The sequence below is a fragment of the Macrobrachium nipponense genome, chromosome 4 (genome assembly GCF_015104395.2).
Source record: "Macrobrachium nipponense isolate FS-2020 chromosome 4, ASM1510439v2, whole genome shotgun sequence".
Classification (NCBI taxonomy): Eukaryota; Metazoa; Arthropoda; class Malacostraca; order Decapoda; family Palaemonidae; genus Macrobrachium; species Macrobrachium nipponense.
The window spans coordinates 109583952-109608951 of record NC_061100.1 but is presented as its reverse complement, the minus strand read 5'-3'; positions in this window follow the sequence as shown (position 1 = coordinate 109608951).

Genomic DNA, 25000 nt, shown 5'->3' with positions numbered 1-25000 from the left:
TGACCCGAAAAGACTGCTTTTGCAATACTGACAAATGCTGGACATTTCAATTTGGAAGGACAATTCGGTGAGTTCTGTTTTCTGGCTTGGTTAAAACAGTCGAGGATGTAACAAGACTTCAATGAAAGTGGTTAACAAATTGCAGAGGAAACTGAATTTTGACTGCTCCATGATAAAATTTCGTTAATTGTCTTCTTTTTATGTTGAATAATACGAAGGTTAAGATCAACTTAATCCAAGAACGGATTCATTTTAACATCTACTTATGAATGCCAGAGAAAATAGTAAATCTTCCTTGTCGAAAAAAAACCCCCAGTATTTAGTAACTGATATTTGTCTTCTATTTGGCAATCAACGCAGAAATGTAAAAATATAAAAATATACACATTTCTTTACCAGTAAGGTTTTCCTCATATGACACCGGAAACGTAAGCTTTCCGATTGCGTGGTTGAATAAAGTATTTGCATTTTCTAAAGTGGCTTACATTAAAAAATATCCAGAACTAATCCCTCCGACCAGCAACAAAAGCAACGAGAGCACAACTACAATCCACCCTTCTTGTTTATGTCCTGAACCACATAGCAACATCATATACTATATATTATATATATATATATATATATATATATATATATATATATATATATATATATATATATATATATATATATAATATACAATCTTTCTTCTTTATTTTTTTTCAGAATTCCCCTCCCCACCCCCTACACAAAGATGAAGAGAAAAATCTTCAAACCAAACCTCTGAAAAGATGGCAGAGGATGGACAGAATGTCTCAAGCTTCAGGAAGCAGAAAATCTCCACGAAATTTAGGAGGACGAAATTGCTGTAGTCAAGGACGTGGAAATTAACTAATATTATGAAAGCTTTCGCTTTTGTTTCTTCTACTTATAGAGTTGTTTACTACTACTGTTTCGATGTTCAATTTCATCACTATATCAAAACCTGGGTTATAACTATCTGAACGGGAGCCTTTATTATCATAGGCATCAAATCATCTGTTAATAGCCCTTCTCTCTCCCCTCTCTCTCTCTCTCTCTCTTCTCTCTCTCTCTCTCTCTCTCTCTCTCTCATCTCTCTCTCTCTCTCACAAAAACTTTGTGACCTTCGTAAAGCATTCTGCAGGAAATGAGGTAATATTTTCTCCTTTTTTTCTGTATATTCCTTAGGACGAGATCTTTTCGTGACTGGGGAAATTACGCTTGACTGGTCCATTCTCCAGGGCGGACGAAGAGCCAGACCCTTAGCCAGGAGACAGCAGATAATCCCCTTGCCAGTCCCCGTCGGTCTCATTGAATGTGGAAAATGAATCGTGTCGACAGAGACCAGAAAGTTATCTTGGGTAACTCGTCGGTGTTTATCGTTGTTATGACCTCAAAATGCAATTATTTATTTCAGTACACTTCTTAAACTTTATTGTCATTATGAAACAAGTAAAAAACGCGCCGAAATTTCTTCGACGCAATTGACTTTTGTGTACAGCGTATTATGCTGTATGAAACTCTCGACGTACTGCATTATAAAACTTCCAGCCGCGACATGGCAGAGCTCAGTTGCTCCCCAGATTCGGTCAAGTGACGATGCGTTGTTGGCTGGCACCGCTAGACGCACGATCCATGGCTAACTTTAACCCTAAATAAATTAAAAACTACTTAGGATTGAGGGCTGCAATTTGGTAGGTGTGGTGATTGGAGAGTAGATGATCAACAAACCAATTTGCAACTCTCTAGCCTCAGGCGATATTTAAAGATCTGAGGGCAGACACAAAAATGGCAGTCGGACAGACACACTCATCTCAATAGTTTTCTTTTACAGAAAACTAAAAATGTCCATAGCAGTATGAATCTGGAAATGGAGAAACAAGTTTCTCTATAAATATATTTTGAAAATAAAACTGCAGAAACTCATTCGCCATCGTACATTTCTCAAAACTTCTCTACAGTTTTATTCTCATAGTATATTTTACAGTCATTAATATATGATGTACCGTCTTTTAGTCTTCTATTAAATTCCAACTCCAGATAAACTTACGTATATTCAATTTCATTGTTCTTCATAATTTTGAAACCGTCTACTGCATTAATTATTCTTTCTCCATCTAATGTGATGCCATGCCTCAGTGCAGAGTATATATCCTCATCAGTCCTGCTTCCCTTACATTTATCTGAAGATTCGATCTCGTAATAATGTATGTAAATTAATTTTACAGAGTCCTTGGCAGGATTTTTTTTCCAGATCAAAAGCTCGATAGGATAACGTTCCCGATTGCGATTCGAGGCAGAAAGAAATTCCTACGATAAAGAATAAGCCTACGGCATAGAGACGTTATATAGTATATCCAATAACCACAACAGAAGGCTGGCTTTCCTCTGCCAGATGGTTTCCTCATTATAAACGATATTCTCTCGATATCAAAGAGGCCAGGAAAAGTCCCCGTCATTCTAGAGGGCCAATATAAGGACGTGAGAGGTTGATCCTATTTTCCCTCGGATCCAGAAAGTTCTTTAGGGAACTTTCCATCGTAATGGACACATTTCCATGAAAATAAGGGAAGCAGGAGACAAGGTGAATATATAAAGATGGGGAGATTGACTTCTAGTAGGTTGATCTGATAGCATTAAAAAGTTGCCTAGCCTCAATACGTGAGAGATATAGAGCAACGCATTCTCGAATTACCTGTTGGGAAGTTTGTTGGTTTAGTTAAGCCTTGGTTCGATGTTCAAGGAGGATATGATGTCTGATGTGGATCTGTGGGGCCTGTACAATCAATAAAGACAGAATGACTTCATAGACTTCGTGTGTAATATACCATGAATACGACACAAAAGCCATCCCCAGATCTTTCATCAACAAATAACCTTCATGCTTGGAATGTTGTGGCACGCCATTATGATTACTTTCTCTCTCTCTCTCTCTCTCTCTCTCTCTCTCTCTCTCTCTCTCTCTCTCTCTCTCTCTCTCGTGGTCAAATTACCAACGAATGGCATAGGGGTACAATTATGAGTTAAATTACTCTCCATTTTTTGCAAGCATTTTAGCTGATAAGCAATTTACCTTTGGCTACTTATACGACATATAAACTAAATATAAACAACACCTAATATCAAGTTTTACGTCAATGAAAACAAATTCATAAATCGGTGAATAAATAAAGCTTGAGCACTGAAAGCAATCCGCCATTTATAATCTAGGTGTGATAGTGAACTCGCCCTCACCCCTCCCCCCGAACTTAAATTTTGGCAGTGACAGTAACTGGATGCATTCATTTTTTTTTCTCTCCAACGTGACATTACTTTTGGCAAGAGGGTCTTCTGATTAGCTATATTTGACTGATATAAGCTGGATAAGGTCTTTAGAGATTGAAGAGAAGAAAAAGCCGAAGAGTCCTTATAAACCGAGGCTCTTAGATTGTTTGGAATGCAAAGACATCTCTATATCTTAGCTCTCTCTCTCTCTCTCTCTCTCTCTCTCTCTCTCTCTCTCTCTCTCTCTCTCTACAAAGAGAGAAAGAGTATCTTTGTAAAAAGACGAACACTTATTTTGCTTTTTAGAATTGCTCAGATTTAAAGGAAAACAATTATTATTTTAATGTTTTCTACCTAAATATCCATTTGCATATTGGTGATTGCTATTTGATAATGTTTTCAGTGACAGATCATATATGTGTATATATATATATATATATATATATATATATATATATATATATATATATATATATGTATGTATGATATATATATATATATATATATATATATATATATATATATATATATATATATATATATATATATATATCAAGTATCAAAGTTAAATAAAGAAATCTGAGGAAACGGTTTTAATCAAGTAAGTGTGGCGATATATTCTGAGGACTGACAATGGTATCATCGAATCGTTTTAAATTGGTCTCACAAAAAGGCAGTGGCAATAAAACTTAGACAATATTTGATTAATTTGGAAATATGTGCACAAGGTATCTCTAGATCCTCACAAAACTGAAGCATTGTGTATCTAATTAAAACAGTAATGATGTAATGCTTTCTGCGAACAGACGCAGATAATATGGGAAATATGAGACACTGATTGGAAATGAAATTAAAAAAATTCAGATATGGGAAAAAAAGAACAATCATGAAAAGAAGAAATAGTTCCAGCATCGGACGAAACCAACCATAGACGCTATTGAGCAGTAGGAGAGATATAGTTTTTGCAATGAAAGACTCATTAAGACCGTGGAATATAAACATTGCCTCAGCTACTGAGCACTGTGACGCCGTGGATGTGAAAGAGATAGTGTTGGAGTGAGAAAATAGACACAGCAAATATTTCGACGTGAATTTGTATTAATACTCGAGGGACACATTTCAGAGACCGCCTGTTGACAGATGAGATGCTCAACTTTGCTGACATTGCAACGATGGAAGTCAGCGGATTTGCATGAATTGAAATTCTCCGATTATTCGCAAAAGTCAGGGTGAATGAAGGGTAGATGAATAAATGTATAAGCGTTATAGTAGAAATATGAAACATCTATAAATACGCGTCAAATTTTTCACAATGGGTAAGATAAGAAACCTTTTATACATGAATGAAAATGAACCAGCAAAGACAATTCTTCATACAATCTCCCGTTCCGTGATTTAGTGGGAATTTACTTCCTGACTTGATTAGACCTTAGCCAAAACCTAATTGCTTCTCTCTCTCTCTCTCTCTCTCTCTCTCTCTCTCTCTCTCTCTCCTCCCTCTCTCTCTCTCGTCTCTCTCTTTCCTCTCTCAAACCTCTCCTCTCTCATCTCTCATCTCGTCTCTTTCTCCTCTCTCTCTCTTCCTCTTATTCAATTTTCAAAATGCTGCCATGCCGCTGAGAATTATTTTGTCGCTGTCATCCCAACATTTTTCTTAATAAAGGATCTATAGAGATGACCATTATGAGCCTTTTTATCTCGCTCTTTGAATGATTTTCACACTAATTAACGTTCTGTTAAGGTGCCGTTTCATCTTCTCACAACTGAAGGTTTATCAAAATATATTTTAGCAATTCCACGGATTTCGTTGCACAAGTTTTGGAACGTTCACTGACATTGTCAATAAAAGATTACTATGTAATGAAATTGTCTCTCTCTTCCTCAACCTAGTTCACAACAATTACACCATCTGTGAAAAGAGACGTCAGCCAGAGCGATCATAATTCAGCAAATTTATCCTACCTTGATTACCGATTACCACCATTTTGTCACCCTGAGCGTCAGGGAGATTTTCTGACTTGTGGATCTCAAGATATTTCGTCCCTCTTTCCCCATCGCCTAAAAGGCTTGGCGTGAGAGTAAATTTTCTATTTATTCATTTATTTTTTTCCACCCACTTTTGTGCTTATTTAATTTAACCCATATCTAAGTCTATGTATGTCGAAAACGACACCTGCATAAAACAGTCAGAGAGAGAAAAACTTTCCCACATTGGTATGATATTGAGTTAAGGAAAGTATAAATGACATTCATTTATACTTTCCTTTGTCAAAAGGAAAGTATAAATGAATTTATACTTTCCTTGTCAAAATCGAAATCACTTTTCAAATATGAAGTTCATTATCGTTCAATATATGCACGGAAATTCTTGTTACCTCTGAATATTACTGCGGAGGAATAGTGAATTATTAATAATCATATTTATTTCACCTAAATCACAGTAACCTCAATTTACACATCAAAATAATTGTTCTTCTTCAGTGAGTCAGCAGTTTCTGAAATATATTCTCTTCATAAAACGGTTTAGTTTAAATCATATAGAAGCTTAATTTGTTTTAAATAAGTGAAACATTCATTGAGTGTTCAAAACTTAAAGCTTAAAAGATCTAATTAACTAGAAAAGAGATTGGAATATTTGTTACAGAGCATGAATACATATTCATCCACGTGTAACTGCAAAATAGGATGTGCAGAGTAATGAGTAAAAAGCTTTTCTCATTAATAAATCAATTTCAAACTCAAAAAAGTCAAATCTTTATCGGTATATGGCTTCGTAGTCTTTGTGAAATAAAACACATGAATGGAAAAAAATTAAGTGAAATCGAATGGAAAAGAATGGGATTTCATACCTGTTAAACATTATCGAATAATGTTTTATAGACCTTAAAAAGAAAAAATACTCAATTTTCATATCAGTAGAAAATGAAATGAAAATACAAATGCATAATGATAATTCCATTTATATATTTTAATGCATTACATAATGAATATCAAATTGACCTACTAGCTATTTGAAATTCCGTTGTTCCATATAACGGTTAACTTTGTATAATATATAAACCGTTTTCTACTTTAAAAATACCATAGAATGTTGAAAGCATCAAGCGTTTTGAGATCAGTGGATTGTGAGATGTATTAGAGAACATAAATACACATAATAAATAATAAAAGTAAACATGAAAAGAGAGGAGATTTTCGCATTATTTTTTGTCTTCCCTCATTGGGTAGGCGCCGACATAGAGAGAGAGAGAGAGAGAGAGAGAGAGAGAGAGAGAGAGAGAGAGAGAAGCTAGTGAAATCTGGACTGTTTTTAATTTCAAGACTCAGAAAAGTGGGAATCTTCCAAGGTCAACGACCCATTCTCATCCTTCACCACAAAGTGCTGAAGTTTATATAAAGTTGAGCGCCTTCTTCAGGCAATAACCCTCTTGATGAGGCGGAAGTTCTCATAGGAGCCACACTAAACAGCAGTCGTGCCCGCTTCTTGGACTCTTTCCCCAGATGCTGCTTGCGAAGGCAGTGCTGCTGTTGCATTTGTTCTTGCTGCAAAATAAAAAAATAAAATAAAATAAAAAAACAGCACATGGTTGTCATCTAAACCAAATTTCTGTCTTATTCCCTAAAGTAATCAAAAGCATTTTTTTCAGTATTCCTTTTTTCCCGTAATATTTTTTTTTTATTTGAAGTGCATTTATAATTTGTATTTCAGTCAGGAAAGGGTATGCAGTTTCAAATCTCTCAAGTCACCTTAGCTTATATTTGTCTGATTTTATACGTAAATAACGCCTTGTTTTACAGATGGCACATGCTATTCCATATATAATAATCAAACGAAATATTCTTTATCTATTCTATTTGGAATACTGCCAATATATGTGCCATACAGCACCCGATGCTTTTCCGCTCGTTCGTAAGTATTGAATAACTAGCAATTTGTTTCATGAACAGCATTCCCTTTTCTCTTGACTGTATTAACTTTCTTTAAGGTAGAGATGGGGATTGCCAATTTCTTTGTACCTCAGTATCAAGATATTTGTAATACTTTTGCACGTCCTTTACCTCTGCCATTCTTCCTTCCGTTACATGGTCTTTCTTATATTGGGTACGAACCAATTGGGAACTTCGTATCAAATGAATTAGAAACTACGACTGAATGGAATGAGAATTCAAATATTGAAATAAAAAAAATCATTTGCCTTTCGACAGAAATAAAAGAAGACAACCATCAGTCGACCTTCTTCCAAACTGAGAGACATTTGCTTAGTTTCCTTTTTGCTAATTAGCTTATTCGAGTGAACGATTTTGTTTTACTTCTCTCGAGAGACCAATTATTCTTTGCTAGATAGTTGAAAAATTCTCGTTCCATACAGTCTGGATTTCTATCCCATTTGTATTGATATAATAATCAACTGGGTCTTATCTAAGTAAGAAAGACCGCATACAAAAAGGAATATGTTCTTTATGATTTTACTTGTTCTGACTAGAATACAAGTTCTAAGCCTGATTTTAAAATAGATATCACAGGAAGACGAGTATTTAAAAAAAGAATACCTTGAATTATATTAGAGAACAAGTATAAATCTGATAAGGATGATGATCATGATTTTTTTTTTCTTTTTTTCTTATTCTTTTAGGAAGCAACAAAAGCAACGACAGTAGTGTTGAATATCATCTTAAAAGACGTTCTGTAATGACATCAAAAAGCGGCTGATACTTTGAGAAACTTGTTACGATCATTAAATCCTGAAACAGTAAATATGGAGAGATGATTCTCGCTTCGATGTTTCATTGTGTGGTTACTGAGTTATGCTTTTAATGAGGAAATAAACGAATTTCCATCCACCAAATGGAATAGAATAGAATAATAGAAAAGAATGGAATATGGAATGTAGGCAAAAGGCCAGGCGCTGGGACCTATGAGGTCATTCAACGCTGAAATGGAAACCGGCAGTAAAAGTAAAAAGGTTTGGAAGGTGTAACAGGACGAAAACCTGGCAGTTGCACTGTGAAACAATTGTTAGAAGGTATTGGAAAGTAAGACGGAAGAAAGAGAATATCAAAGGAGGTACAGAAAATTAATGAAAGGGATTGCAGGTAAGGGATGGGGGTTGGAGGGGGGGGGGTGGCAGGTAAAGGAACACTACAAAGACCCTTAAGTAAAAGCCTATAGTGTTCTGATGCCTAATTACAATTCATATAGAGGCTTTACATAACAAGCTGTTAATTAATGCCAATAGCGAGGTAATATCGCCACCTGCCTTTGGTCTGAGAAATTCCAATTGCTAAGTTTGAAACGGAAAAGTTCACGTCATGTTAAACGAGGGACTAATATCACACAACTAGACGCTAATGAAAGCGAACCCATATTAGGGATTCTATAGAGCAGGAACCCCGCTGGGACCGACACTACTAAGAAGTCATTCAGAACCTACTTCTAAGGCTCAAGTTAAAAGGCCCTCCAGCGTGAAGCTGTCTGATTAGAAATACTCTCGTCGTTGTTTGTTTACTAAGTGGAGTTTCGAGTGACATTAAATGGCAGGGGATTAGATCTCGTAATGGCCTCAGTCTGTATATAAATCAAATGTATATTTGACGAGATTGTGCCTATATGTATATTCATCACCTCCTTACTTCAACTTTCGCTTGAGTCAAACAAGAACTTCTCTACAGCGAGAAATCTAGAAATACGTAACTTCAAAAATAAGCAACGACCAAATTTAAGATTTTACACTGGATAGTAAACAGAACCATTGATATTGGTGGAATGAGGGAGAAAAGTAAAGACAGACAGAGACAGAACAGAGAAACAAGAATAAAGACTTATGCAGAGGTTCAGAATCCTCAGCGATTTCTCTTATTGACACCTACGTTAGATACGGTTTACCAGATGTCAGTGAAATGACAAATGTCAGTGAAATGAAAGACAGACTCCAATTATACCGCTCATAGATTCCCAAATATATCTTGTCAATCCCTGTACTTAAAAATTGCTCGAATCAGGGTATTTAACGGAAGGTCGTTTAATTAACAGCTTAATTATTAAAGAGAGGCGTAGTGTGTGGAAGGTATTAGCTTCTACAATAACCTCGAAGATTGTGTAGGTGATATTGATGCTAGCGGAAAGCTAAGAGTGTTCACCCAGGTAATGCTGACATAAACACCATCAAAGAAAAAAAGAAAAATCTTCCAAACTCTAGGCCACATCACACTGCAACAGATACGTGTAAACACGTGTAAAACATGGGAAAGAAACATGGAGTGCTGACGGAAACCAAATTTACTTTTATGAAGGATTTGTTTACCCAGTTAACAGTTACAAGGACGAAGTGTGAATAGCAAATATGAATGAGTAAGGATTGAGGCTACGCAGATAGTGTTTTCACGGTATATGCGACACAAGAAGATATGAAGCTGTGTAATTATTAGCTTACTTGGAAGTGCGCCTCCGCTCATTGTAAGATGGTTCTGTAATGTCAAGAGACTTGTGGAAAATAAGTTGGTGAAAAAAGTGTACATTTCGGTAGTACAACGAAGAAGGAGTATAGGCTTGGAAGTAAAAGAGTACGAAAGATAGAGGCGAATGGCACATTTCATTCATGGCGTTCGACAACCTGACTATTCCAGCTGGCTAATTTGACCTCGTTCTAATACGCCGAATGCAAGCTCGAATCCTGCTACGGACGTTAGAATTTATCCATATTCTTCCATTTGGATATAAGGCTTTGAGAATATTGATGTGGAAGTAATAGCAGATTCAAATAAGCATTCCAGGGTAAATATAATGGATGATGGAAGGATAAAACAAGTCATGTGCAGAATAAGTGAAGCAAGTTAGTTGCATAGTATGGTATGAGTAAAGACTTGGAATAAGCTTAAAATGTCCAAGAGAAGCAAAATGGAATTAAAGTATGAATGTTGAATGCTAATTACAAAAAGATAAAGGTTAAAGAATCGATACTGTTAAATTTAGAAGTCTTTCGAGAGAAGAGGACTAATAAACTAGAATGGGTTGGATAAAAATACAGTCGAAGCATGACCGAGTTCAGTCCACTAATGATGAGTATTTTGTGTAGGTGTACGATCTATTTCCAACTGTGTCTTTGCAAATATTTGTTTTCTTACACAGATGCGAGGGAGTAAGAATCTTCCGCAGAAAATCGATGTTCGAACACTGCCTTATGTTAAATTCAAGAATAGTCTATCTTCCAATTCCGATAGTTTCTAAATGTCCCGTGGGAAAATCCTTAGGACAACTTTTTCAGACTGATATTGTAAAAGCCCCTGATTGAGGGGATGAAGTTCATAGAGGCTCAGCCACGGGATCAAGATGTTAGTATGATTGCAGATATAATTCTTCCGTTAGGAAACTTCCTTGTGTCGTGGTGAAGGAAGGTAAGTACTAGGTAGGAGGGGTTTACTTAGATAGCTATACAGCATTCAGCTGATTTAGGGCATCAGGCTTAATTAATATGAAATCCGTTTTTTTAACTCTTTCCTATGGTTGTTATTGAGTTCATGAGTACTGTGTCAAGGAGAAACTTGTGTCACATATTCTGATGAACGGTTAACCAGTTGAGGGTACGTAATACTGTTATAATTGTATGATTTCGTAACTTTTTGAGTATGCGTTTATTTTTCATAACAACTATTTCAGACTACGAGGAGTGAGGAATAAAGGCAATACTCATCTTACCAGTTTATTATTATTTACATCTGAAGCTAAATGAGCTCGTAAGAAATGTGGCTTAGGTTTTACAAAACTCACAAATCACATGTTTTCCAATTTCTTGATGGTCATTTTGAACGTTAGGAAAATAATCCCTTTTCTGTAATTCCGCTCTTTGCCCGTTGTTGTACCCCTGTAAATATATCTCGCATGTTCGTAAAATATCACTTTATCTTTAAAGTTTACCCCAAACCTTAAATGAATTGTCCATTAATTATCAAATCGTTCCAAGTTCCAACACCAAAATATATTTATCTCTAGTGATTCATATGATCGCGTTTTATAAATATGGGCTATAATTTTCCATTCCTCTGTAATATGAATATCTTAATGGACTCCAGTCTCATTAACAAAGATAAACATTAAATAAACAGTAAAACAGTAAATATATATATATATATATATATATATATATATGTATATATATATATATAATATATATATATATATATATATATATATATATATATATATATATATATGTATGTATGTAAAATGGAGGAATGAACAGATTCATCATATTTAACTTCATATGGAGACAGAGTCCGAGCGACAGCTTAAGAAAGCTGATAACTTTTCTGGGATGGTGTGAAATTAAGATGCTTGAGATGCAGGTCAATGGTCGTCCTGTAGGTATGTGAGTTCGAGAGAAGGTGACTTTGAAACCAGTTGAAAGGTAACTAGGCAGAACGGGGGAGACGGCTGCCTTGGGGAGAAAGAGCCTGGATGGCTCTACTGTTAGGAAACAACAAGAGTCTGTCTAGAAATAGCTAGGGAAAACTTAGTTAGGAAAACCACTGGTAGAATATATAGTGAAAGTAGAGTGATGAAGGATCTACCAGAAGTTAAGGTAGAAAAGGGAGTAGATGTGTACAGCATAAGTCTGCACGAATAGCAGTTTTGTAAACCAGCCCAAAACATTGGCACTTGTTTTTGAAAACAGTAAAATGCAAACCGAACCAGAAAATATGAACTTTGACTCCTTCAGTGGGTGGTTACCGTCGAGGGACGAAACCAATCAGACGAATCTAGAGGTGGCACCGGAAGTAAGGATAGCCATTCATAAAGAAGTAGGATGTGTCCTAGAGGAGGAGCTAATTGAAGTAGTTAGGTCGAAACTTCAGTCAAGAACCAGACCTTATACGGGGAGGCTGTGTTCCTTCTCACTCAGTTCCAGTGTAGTGTAGTAGTGTGTAAACTGTATAATTGTGAACTTTATACCTTATTCTAATTATAAGAAAAATCATTAAGTGGTGTTCAACTTGCCCAGTTTCCCAAGGATATCCATGTTTTAAACCTATACATTTCCTCCTGAGAGACTTAGTGAAAGAATAAATAAACTAAATGTTCCTACGAGAGAAGAAACTCAATCGTAACAAGTGATAAATGAAGGTTAGCCCATATAACAGATAACCTTTCAACCATTACCCGTAACAACGAAGTGAACCAGAAGAAGAAGAAGAATAAGAACTTGTAAGTACGCCACGCAATATAACGAATAAAAATAAAAATAAAAGACAGCACAACATAAGTGGTGGCAGCGGTGGGATTCTAAGTGCAAAAAACACCGATATAAAAACACACACACACACACAGTAGAAAAAATTAAACAGAGTGGAAGATATAAAACTGCCAATAAAAGAGCGCTAATACTTAAGCGTCAGAAACATACAAGAAAACCAGTCACGAACTTTACAATTAAAAAGAAGAAATTCCGAGTTCAATAACTTGAAGAACGAAGAAAAAGAAAAAAGGGCAACGAAAAATAATGAAAACTCCGAACAGCGTAGACATAACAACACTCGTCCACGCTACCATTTACTCGATTAATGCTCCAAATTTTAGGAGACTTAGAGGATGTTTCAGTATACCTAGATGATGTAGTCATTTCTAGCAAGGACTTGGATAGTCACTTTAAGACATTAGAAATAGTGTTAGAAAGACTAAAGAGTGCAGGATTAAAGATAAAGATTAAGAAATGTCAATTCATGATGAAATCATTAGAATATTTAGGACATGTCATCAGTGAAAATGGACTGCGTATGCAGGAAGGTAAAATAAAGGCAATTGCAAAATATCCAGCCCCAAGTAACTTGAAAGCCTTAAGAAGGTTTCTTGGGATGATTGGCTACTATCGGCCGTTCGTTAAAGGATTTGCCACTATAGCCAAACCATTAACAGATTTAACAAAGAAGGATGTAGTTTATGAATGGAAGCCAGAACATGAAAGAGTTTTCCAAACACTCAAGGAAATGATGACAAGAAACCCAATTTTAGTGTATCCAGATTTCTCAAAAGAATTTTACTTAGCCTGCGATGCTTCTAGTACAGGTGTAGGTGCAGTTTTAATGCAACAAGGAAAAACCAGAATGAGAGCAGTATATTATGCAAGTAGAGTTTTGAATGCTGCAGAAAGAAATTATAGCACTACCGAACGAGAGTGCTTAGCTCTTTATTGGGGATTACGTAAGTTTAGGCATATATTGCTAGGACATAAAGTCAATGTGCTTACAGATCACAAACCTATTTGTGATCTATTTAAGAAAAGAGCGTTCACAAATAATATGAAGTTTAACAGATAGTTCATAAGTGTATCAGAATTTGCCCCAGAATTTAGATATATCCCAGGAAGATATAACACTATAGCAGATGCTTTGTCAAGGTCGCAAGAAGAAAACGAGAAACAAATCACAACTAATACTTTCTGTTTTAGTTGTCAGATCATAGATCTAGATTTAGAAAGAGTTCAGATCGAACAGCAAAAAGATGCTAACATTAGAAAAATAGTAGGTAAATTAATGCAAAATGAGGATGATCAGTCTGAATTTCAGTTAATTAATGGAATTCTATATAAAACATCAGATGAACCGAATGCTTGTTCACGTTTGTATGTACCTAACACACTAACCAAAGAAGTATTAGAACTAACACACTCTTACAAGTTGTCAGGACATCCTGGAATAAAGAAAACATGTAGAACAGTCACTAGAAACTATTTTTGGCCGAATTGCAATGAAGATGCTAAAAGATTTGTTGAAAATTGTCATATCTGTAACGTACACAAGGGTAACGTAAATGTAAAGGCCCCTCTTGAGAAATATCCATCAGAATTAACTCCGTTTCAAGTAGTTTCAATGGATTTTGTAGGTCCATTTCCAAACACAACTAGAGGTAATCGTCAGATGTTAGTTTTCATAGATTACTTGACTAGATATGTTGAGATAATTCCAGTCAGAAACAGAGAAGCAACTACTGTAGCAGAAGCTCTGAAATCTAGAATAATTACTAGACATTCATGCCCTCAAACATTATTATCTGATAATGCAGGAGAATTTACTAGTGACATTTTGAAGAAATTGTGTGAGTTTTATGAAATTAACAAGTGTCAGGTTACAGCTTATAAACCAAGCTCTAATGGAGCAGTTGAGAGAACAAATCATAAGATAAAGGATGTACTGAAAACTTTAGTAACTCCACAGGCTGAAGATTGGGACTTAATGCTTGAAGACGTACAATTCACTATTAATAACACTGTAAATGAATCTATTGGAGAAACCCCACACTTTCTGTTATATGGTTATCAGAAAAGAATGCCAAATACCTTATTAGACGAAGCAACTCCACCAAGACATACTTATAATTACGAAGACTATGTTGCATGGAAAACAAGACGGACTTTCGAGACAGTAAAAGGCACAAGAGCTCGATTGAAGGTGTTACATCAAAAGTCTAGTAAGTATTACAATTAGAAATCAACAGTACCAGAATTAAAAATAGGTCAACAAGTATATGTGCTTAATCACAAAGTTGAAGGACCTAATGTTTAAGTAAGTCCTAAGTTCCAAGGTCCATATAGAGTAATAGAAAGATTAAAGTTAAATAAATTTAAGCTAATGCATGAATCAACTTTAAATGAAACTGTTGCACATTGGAATCATATTAAAATAGTACATTCCGACATTTGGTCAGAAGAACATTTAAAGAATTTTAAAGATTTAAAGGAGGCAAGTAGTAAGGAAAACAGTAACGTAAATGATTCCCATACTTCATCAGCATTAATGACTCCGAGATACAATTTAAGGAAAAGATAGGACCAAGTGCAACAGGTCAATAACATTGTTGTATAAGGTTTACTGCTTAGAATATATTTGCAGGAAATGGATTTCACTATGGCTCATGGTGAGCGATATCTGCATCTCCCTCTTGCAAATCAAGAAGGGAGCAATCCTAAAAGAACATGGTCATGTGAAGATGATACACGACATAGCGGTTGTAACCATCAACATTACAGCTGTAGACGAACAGCAACAAGAGCTTAATGGTTTAATGGGAAGAATTGAAAGTCTCATGTCTACTAACCAGAACAATTCTATTTTGTTAAAGCTTAGGGAAGATATTAGTCAAGTGTTACCCAAGAGAATTAAGAAAAGGTCATTGTTGCCATTCATTGGCACAGCCTTAAACACTTTGTTTGGCGTAGCTACTGATGGTGATGTAGATAAAGATAGGGCTAGAATAGAAAAATTAGAAATGTGGGCCGCAGAACGAGGTACCATCATGACTAAAGTCATTGATGCAACTAACAAGAACCAGAATTTGATTGTTAAACTAAAGGACTTTGTAAACAGTATGGCTCAGAATATTACTACAGAGATAAATGACTTAAACAAGTCACAATATGTGACTAAGCTGTTATTTGAAACAGAAACCTTTTTGTTGAATCATAAGGAACTGTTAAATGCAGTAATGTTAGCCGCTAAAAACATTTTATCACCATACCTCATCAGTCCTAGTGAGTTGCACCTTGTAATTGAAAAATGTATGTTAGATCATCACTTCAAACCGATGGTGCAAGATGTTCTTACTTACTATAGCTTGATTAGTGTAAAAAGGGTTTCTGATCACATTGTGTTGTGATCCCATTTAACAATAATGAAGTTAAGAACTTAATATCCATTTACCCTTTTCCAATGCTAGTAAACAACAAGTCAATTGTTTTGAACCAAGGCATAGTACATTTTGCATTGCAACAAAATTCACTTCTGTTGGTGAAACTAAGTGACAAAGATTTTGATGATTGTATCGTGCTTGAAGCCAATGAGTTTGTTTGCAATATCCAGAGCTTTTATGAGCCACTTAACAAATTGTATTGCATAGATGATTTAATTAATGACAGGAATGGGGAGAATAACTGTGAGTATATCCCTTACAGTTCTGATTTCAAAGCTCAAATATTGTATGATGAAATGGTAGTGTTTTCACAGAATCAAGTAACAGCTAAGGTCACTTGTAGGAATAATCAATCTCAGATAATGTTTAACAACATAAAATTATTTGTACTACAAGCCTACCATTTTTGCTTCTTATACCTTAAATTTATCTAGCCATATCAATAATTTTGATAATGTCAAGGATTTCAAATTATCCAAACTTGAGTTAGAATCATTTGACAAACTTGAAGCAGATAAACAATTTTTCCATATGTAATAAGACTGACGTTTCCCCTATCATGTCCATGATAAATATTGTTTTGTTAGCACTCACCATAGTTGCTTTCATATGTATTGTCAGAGTGTTAGTTGTTAACAAACTCAGCACCATTAAGTCTTTACTGAAAAATTTGCCTTAAGTAACTAATATACTAGCATTATTGTATATATATATATATATATATATATATATATATATATATATATATATATATATATATATATATATATAACCAATTTTGATTACTTTCAACATTGTATTTTTTATATGTAATCATTTTATAATTTTAGGCATTGAGGTCACTGCCAGTAGGTGGCCGAGTGTTGTTAGGAAACAACAAGAGTCTGTCTAGAAATAGCTAGGGAAAACTTAGTTAGGAAAACCACTGGTAGAATATATAGTGAAAGTAGAGTGATGAAGGATCTACCAGAAGTTAAGGTAGAAAAGGGAGTAGATGTGTACAGCATAAGTCTGCACGAATAGCAGTTTCGTAAACCAGACCAAAACATTGGCACTTGTTTTTGAAAACAGTAAAATGCAAACCGAACCAGAAAATATGAACTTTGACTCCTTCAGTGGGTGGTTACCGTCGAGGGACGAAACCAATCAGACGAATCTAGAGGTGGCACCGGAAGTAAGGATAGCCATTCATAAAGAAGTAGGATGTGTCCCAGAGGAGGAGCTAATTGAAGTAGTTAGGTCGAAACTTCATTTGAAGTGCTAGAGAAACTCAGTCAAGAACCAGTGTAGCGTAGTAGTGTGTAAACTGTATAATTGTGAACTTTATACCTTATTCTAATTATAAGAAAAATCATTAGTGGTGTTTAACTTGCCCAGTTTCCCAAGGATACCCAACCCATGTTTTAAACCTATATATTTCCTCCTGAGAGACTTAGTGAAAGAATAAATAAACTAAATGTTCCTACGAGAGAAGAAAATCAACCGTAACAAGTGATAAATGAAGGTTAGCCCATATAACAGATAACCTTTCAACCATTACCCGTAACAACGAAGTGAACCAGAAGAAGAAGAAGAATAAGAACTCGTAAGTACGCCACGCAACATAACGAATAAAAATAAAAATAAAAGACAGCACAACACTACAGTGTGTTTTTGTTTAAGTGTGTGATGTTCCAAGCTGCAATGGGTAAGAGTCAATGTGCTTTAGCCAAAGTTGTGGCTTACTTGTCTGTCTTTATATTTTGTAAAGATGTTCTATTTCATTTAATCTTTCGACTTTGTCTTTACAATTGTGTGTGCTCACTAGTGTGTTCTCCTGTCTTTTAAACAGGTGGATCTAGTGGAGGGGACTAAGGGTCCTAGTGAGAGTACTGTGTTTTGGAGAAGAGATAATTGGTGTGTGACTAATTACTGATTAAGACTATTAAAATACCGGGGGTTGTCTGTGAGACTAGAACTGTGAGTTATCATTCTATTAATTATCCTGTAAGAACCTAAATTATTCAATTAGTACTTTGTTTTGAATAAACGTATATTTTTGTAGCTTCGACTCTGATTTGGTGACCTTAGATAATGGAGTGGAGGTTGAGAGAGAGAGAGAGAGAGAGAGGGAGGAGGGACAAAGTGTGACCAGTTCGCCTTCCGCTATGGCTAAACGTTTACCAAATGTGAGAAACACGGGGGCGATGCTCCCGTTGTTAATAGTGGTGGCTAGCGGTGGTTGAACGAAAAAGCCTTTTGTGAGATTGTGGAAAATTGTTAGATTTCAGTTACTAGGTGAGAGGGAATGAGAAATGTCCGTTGATTGTGTTAATGAGACGGGGCATTCTACTAGAGTCATCAAATTTGCCCAGGGCGAGATGCCTTGGGGGAGTTGGGCACAGACAGTTAGAACTGAGTGTCTGTGAATGCGGTTCCCGAGACGTCCGCAAGTGTGTGTGTATTTGCGTGTTACTGCGCATTCGGTTTTGCGGTCGGGTTTTCTTTCATTGTGAAGGGGTAAGTGTTATGGTGTGTGTTTTATGTGGCCTGGTTTTTATTTTTTTTTAATCATTTTTTCCCCATAGGAGTAGAAAGTGATGTGTTTCTTTGTTGGCGCATGTTTGGAAGAGGCGCATTTGTCTTTGTTTTATTACATATGTGTGTATTTGAATGGTTTTCATGCATGCAAAACTGTTGCTTGAATTGCATTCCTTGCCTGGAGATAGAGCGCCCACTTGTTCTTAAGCGCTCAGCGCATTTTCTGCCGACCCAGAGGGGTATTGCAAGGGTAAGGCGAGTAGTGGTCTGCCTCGATGGAGGCATTGCTTGACCAGGAGGGTGAAGCTCTTTTTTTTTTTTAGTGGGGGTGAACTTCTTTTTTTTCTTTGTGTCAAGGACATCAGCTGATAACGATTGGTTGGTGATGTGAGATGCCCGTAGAGTTTTGTTTTAAAGAAAGAAATTTTGTTTCTCTTGAGTGAAGAGAAAAGGGATGTGGTGTAAGTTTTCCTTATGCTTTGGAAGGCATAATTATATATGGGGACACAGAGATTATTATCTTTTATTTTTAATGGAGATTTGATTGGTGTTGGGGAAATTACTTTAAAATGGTGCTGAGTGATGGTGATTGCCGAGTGGTGCTTAGTGGTGATGAGTGGTGATGACTGATGTTGTCAGATGGTGTCACCATTGGTGGTGGATGGGTGCCTCGTGTTGTATCTGATGATACTGGTGAATGGTGTTGATTTTTGGGTGTGGCAATGGTGTATACTGGGGAAATGATGTTGATTTTGGAGTGTGACAATATTGATAAATACTGGGGAATGGCAATATTAATGCCCTTATTTGAGATATTTGCAGGAGAATTATTACTATGGAGAATTATTATTAATATTATTACTTGAGATATTTTACGGGAGAGGTACTTAAATAGAATTATCATTACTCGAGACTTATTTTACAGGAGATTTGAGATATTTCATGGGAGATTATTTTATAATTATTACAGATAATTATATTATGGAGAATTATCACAATGAATTATGGGAGAAGTTTTGTGGTTAATTATTTATTGAGTTTCTATGACTTTGGAGAATGTGTCAGTGGTTCATGGGTGATGAATCTGGCTGAATCTTGGTGAATTGTGCTGAATTTTGCAGAACTTCTGGTGAATTTTGTGCTGATTTTTTTTTATATACTAACATGGGTGTTGTAATGCTATCAAGGGTGGTGTTTTTTTTGTGGATATGGGAAGAACTAACGACACATTTTTTTTTGTTTTTCTTCTTTTATGAGTTCAGCAGGAAATTGCTTGACATCTACGTGAGTCACGGGGATAGTTAACAGTGCCGCTGATTTTTCTTTTTCCCCTTTTTGGACATTAGCCATAGCTGACTCAAATTTTTTTATCATCAGCGAGTTTGAATTTATTTTTTCTCTCCAGTTTGTGTGAATTTTTTTTTTTAATGTCTCAGTTCGTGACTTGGAGTCATTGTGCGGGAATGTGTTTATAATTTCAGCTGTTTGATACTGCAGAGAGATTTATGGGAGAATTTTTGCATTTTTTTTAATACATACAAAATGTTATATTTGTGACAACTTTGCCAGAGATAGGAAACTTGGTTAAGTTTCTAGTGACCTATGTCGTAGTGCATATGGAGAAGTCTTTGCTTAGACACTGAATTTGGAGTTTTGTTATAATGAGTTGTGGCACATTGGTGATTTTTTCTGGAATTTCCTGGACAATTTTATTTGCCGAGTATTTGCCCTTTTTCAGCAGTTATGCTAAACAGAGTTTATAGTTTTTGTCTATAACATTGAGTTATTTTTCCAGAGAACTGGAGATATAATTTTGGAGGTATAATATTTTTGGCCATTTGATACTTTTTTAAAAAAATTGTGAAATATAATTCCACAGTTTAGGCCTATGATGCTGAGAGCTATGATTAGTTCAATTATTTTGCAGCCATTTTTGTTGCAAATGGAGACACTTTTATGAGGAGATATGTGGCAATATTTTTTTAGTGTATCAGCTCGGTGCTTTGAGTGCATTTTTTTGGAGGTGGAGTTTCATTTTTGATTATCCTGCTTGGAGATGTAATACATTTTGGAGACTTGTTTTATTCCACATGGAGTTATTGGTGAAATAGAGGTGAATATTTTTTGTTACCTGAGTGGTGGTTTTATTAACATGTGGTTATTGGTGAAATAAGAGGGAATATGGTGGTGTGGTTATTAATTAAATGGAGGAAACATTTTCATCACTGGGGTGGTGTTATTATTAAGATGGTGATATATATATATATGTGGGTGGAATTGATCTTTGACAGGTGACCTTTTTTTTTGTGGTTATGATTTTTTTTGAGTTGAATTCCTGGGAGTTTTTTCGAGCCAAGAGAAGAGTTCTGTGGTTCTTTTTGGTTTCGTGACTAATTGGGGGCGAGTAGAATTACTGCATTGTGGTCCTATGGAGATGTTGGATTTTTTTATATTCACCAGTGAGTTATTTTTTGGTGGCATATAATTGCTGAATTGTGAGTTTACCGTAGTTTTTTTATCCCAAATGTGCTGATATCGTGTCAGTATAGAACCTTTTTTTGAGAATCATGGGTTTTTGAAGTTGGAAGTCTGACTAGACATTTTTATGCTGCAGTTCGAGCACCTGACGTGTCCGCAGGTGGATTTTTGCTGAAAATACTGTGATGAGTCCGGTTGCTGACTCTTTTCCTCTAGTGGTGATTGCTCAGAGTTTTTGCAATATCTGGAAATGTTGACCATAGCATTTCATGAAAGTGCACGTGTTAGAGGTTGCTTTCTGGCCGTGTCTGATAGCTTGAAAAGTCGCGATGGCAAAATTTCATAAGTATGCATATTGCATTTGTTGGGGAAAACGTGGGGTTATGTATGTCATGCATATATTATGTGCTTTGTGATGGGGGAAGTTCACTTGTCATTATCTTTTTTTTATTTTTTTTTTTTTCCTTCCTTTTCCTATGAGAGATGTAATTGGGGATTGAGCTTTAAATAGCATTTCTTTTTGGACGGGAGATGTAATTTATCGGGGTTGTGATTTACATAAATGGGCGTTTTGAGATTAATTATATGAGTAGTGAGGGGTTTTTGCTGTAGACATTGGAGAATTTTTACTGATATCAAAGCTTGAGAGAACATTTTTGATTTTGGGTCTGGGCTTGTTACGGGATTTTTTTTCTTGGGCTCATTAATTTATTCTTTTTTTTTTTTTTACTTGTGAGAATTTGCGAGTTTGAAATGTGAGTGCAGAAGTCTATGGAGTTCCTCTGAGTCTGAATTCTGGATTGTGTGTGCTGGTTTGTGAGTTTGGAGAGTTAAGTTAGAAAGCTTAATATTTTTTTTCTTTGCGGAGTTGTGATAAAGTATTATGATTTAGTGATCCTATGGAGTTCCTTCACGAGTTGAAGTTAGAAATTAGTTCAGTGGTCATATTAATGGAGTTAATTAGGAAGCGTTCAGTTAGTATTTTTGGGAATTTTTGAGGTCATTTTTTGATAGAAGTAGTATGTCTGGGGTTAATTTTCTTTTTTGATTCACTGATGACTTGACTGACATACTTAAACACACCATAAGCGTCGTTCCCCGACGCTAGCAAGACGCCCACCAGCCGTTGCAGAGATATTGCTGTCGTATGCCTAATTACGAGAGTTTCTTCAAGTCTACAGAGTTCTACAGTGCTTTTGGCTCCACAGAAGCCGTTAGATGTCTTCCGCAGGGAGGCGTTTCGCCTTCCAACACAGTGTGCTATGAGTCTGCGCAGGCAGTTGCAGACAAAGAGGGATATTCAAGTATCCAAGATGGAGAGAAAAGTTTCTACACCCAATTGTTTTTGGAGATGAAGCGTGATAGACATTAATTTGCACTGCCAGAGACGTGCGGTTATTACTATATTTTGTGTTCAATGAGCTGGCCAATGAGTTTTTATATATATGAGCTGTTTTATGTGGCCTGTGGCTAGGCAGGGGCTAGCCAGGATGGTGGCCGAGCTAATCTGTAAAAAGGAGGAATGTACAGATTCATCATATTTAATTTCCCATGGAGACAGAGTCTGAGCGACAGCTTAAGAAAACTGACAACTCTTTTCTGGGATGGTGTGACATTAAGATGCTTATGAAGCAGGTCAATGGTCGTCCTGTAGGTATGTGAGTTCGAGAGAAGGTGACTTTGAAACCAGTTGAAAGCAGTTTCTGGGTGTGAACGAAGGGCGTGAGTTTGTCTGTACGTGTGCGCCTCTTTCGTTCATACAACAGGTAACCAGGCAGAACGGGGGAGACGGCTGCCTTGGTGAGAAAGAGCCTGGATGGCTCTACAATGTGTTTTTGTTTAAGTGTGTGATGTTCCAAGCTGTAATGGGTAAGAGTCAATGTGCTTTACCCAAATTTGTGGCTTACTTGTCTGTCTTTATATTTTGTAAAGATGTTCTATTTCATTTAATCTTTTGACTTTGTCTTTACAATTGTGTGTGCTCACTAGCGTGTTCTCCTGTCTTTTAACCCCTTCCCACCCAGATGACGCAACCGCTTGCGAGTAGGCTATACTAGATAAACCCAAAATCAAATATCACAATCAGAGTATGCTTCTCCTCATTATTTGTGTTTCTTTATTGATTATAATGTATATATGAAAGTGTGTGTATGTGTGTGTATATCTATGTATGAATTTCTATATATATGTATGTGTGCATGTAGGTACTCGGAAACTGTCTTTATGTACGTATATAGCTATATCCGTGATTTATAAATTTTATTTTTTATTACTTTATTTATGTATATGTGTTCCTGGGTTTATATATATGCTCCTATACACACACACACACACATACGTATATATATATATATCATCTTGAGACAAATAAATATCCACCCCGTGACTGGGATCGCTGAGGGAAGGAACAGGATGTGGCCAAGAATCATCAAAGATGTCGGACAACAACCGCCCACCTTCTTCTGTGACTGGCTCAATATCGTCAAATAATTCGCAATCACTTACTGATTGCACACTATCTGATGTCTCATTTTCATCATCAGATTCCTATGGTACATATATTTCATCTGAGGAATCTCCAGAGTCACCCATGACTAAAAAATACGAGCAGAAATTGATAAAGAAGCAACCAGAACGATAATCAAAAGAATTCTATAGTTGCACTATTGTCTATATGCGAGTCGACACTTCTGCCTGAGTGATAAATAACGGGAAAAGACAGAAAAGATTGAAATACTGAGCTCCCATTTGGTGAAATATGGTGACGTCTCAATTCCGTCACTGAAACGTCACGAGATCCCTTACTCCTTCGCTCTGATTGGCTCCAGTGGGTGCGGAGCTTATGTTGACAAGGGTATTAGAGAGTATATCCCAGCAACGAGAAGTCTTCAAATACACAATCCCAACACACCAGCTCTCGGTACAAAAGAGAGAGTGGAAGGACGTATTACGCTACGTCCTGGGATTACTTGCTGGCTGTCAAGTGACGTAGTACGGTACGTTCCTGGGTGGGAAGGGGTTAAACAGGCAGATCTAGTGGAGGGGATTAAGGTCCTAGTGAGGGGGCTGTGTTTTGGAGAAGAGATAATTGGTGTGTGACTAATTACCGATTAAGACTATTAAAATACCGGGGGTTTGTCTGTGTGACTTGAACCGTGAGTTATCATTCGATTAATTATCCTGTAAGAACCTGAATTATTCAATTAGTACTTTGCTTTGAATAAACGTATATTTTTGTAGCTCCGACTCTGATTTGGTGACCTTAGATAATGGAGTGGAGGTTGAGAAGAGAGAGAGAGACGGAGAGAGAGAGAGAGAGAGAGAGTGGAGAGAGAGAGAGAGAGAGGAGGGACAAAGTGGTACCAGTTCACCTTCCGCTATGGCTAAACGTTTACCAAATGTGAGAGACACGGGGATGATGTTCCCGTTCGTTGTTAATATATATATATATCAATAATAAATTATATATAATATATATATAGTATCTATATAATCTATATATATTAATATTATATAGTATAATAAGATAGATCTATATATAATATATATATGTATATATATATATATAGTATATATATATCCTTATATATATAATATATAAATTATATATATATTTATATATATATATATATATATATATATATTATTATTTATATATATATATATATATATCCTAATATTATATAATATATATACTAATATTATTATCTATATATATAATATATAGATATATATATCTATATATATAATATTATAGTATATATATATAATATATATATATATGTAGATATATATATATATAATGGTAATTATATATCTTTCTATATTATTTATTATAATTATTATCTATCGGTATATATAGATATCTTATTCTTAATATTAACATCTATTATATCTTATTTTATTTTATATTATATAATAGATATATAATATAATTTTCTAATATTAAATATATTAATATATATATATATCTATATCTATTATATTATTATATATCTATATTATATATGTATATATATATAATTATATATATATATATATATATAATGTTGTAATTCCTAT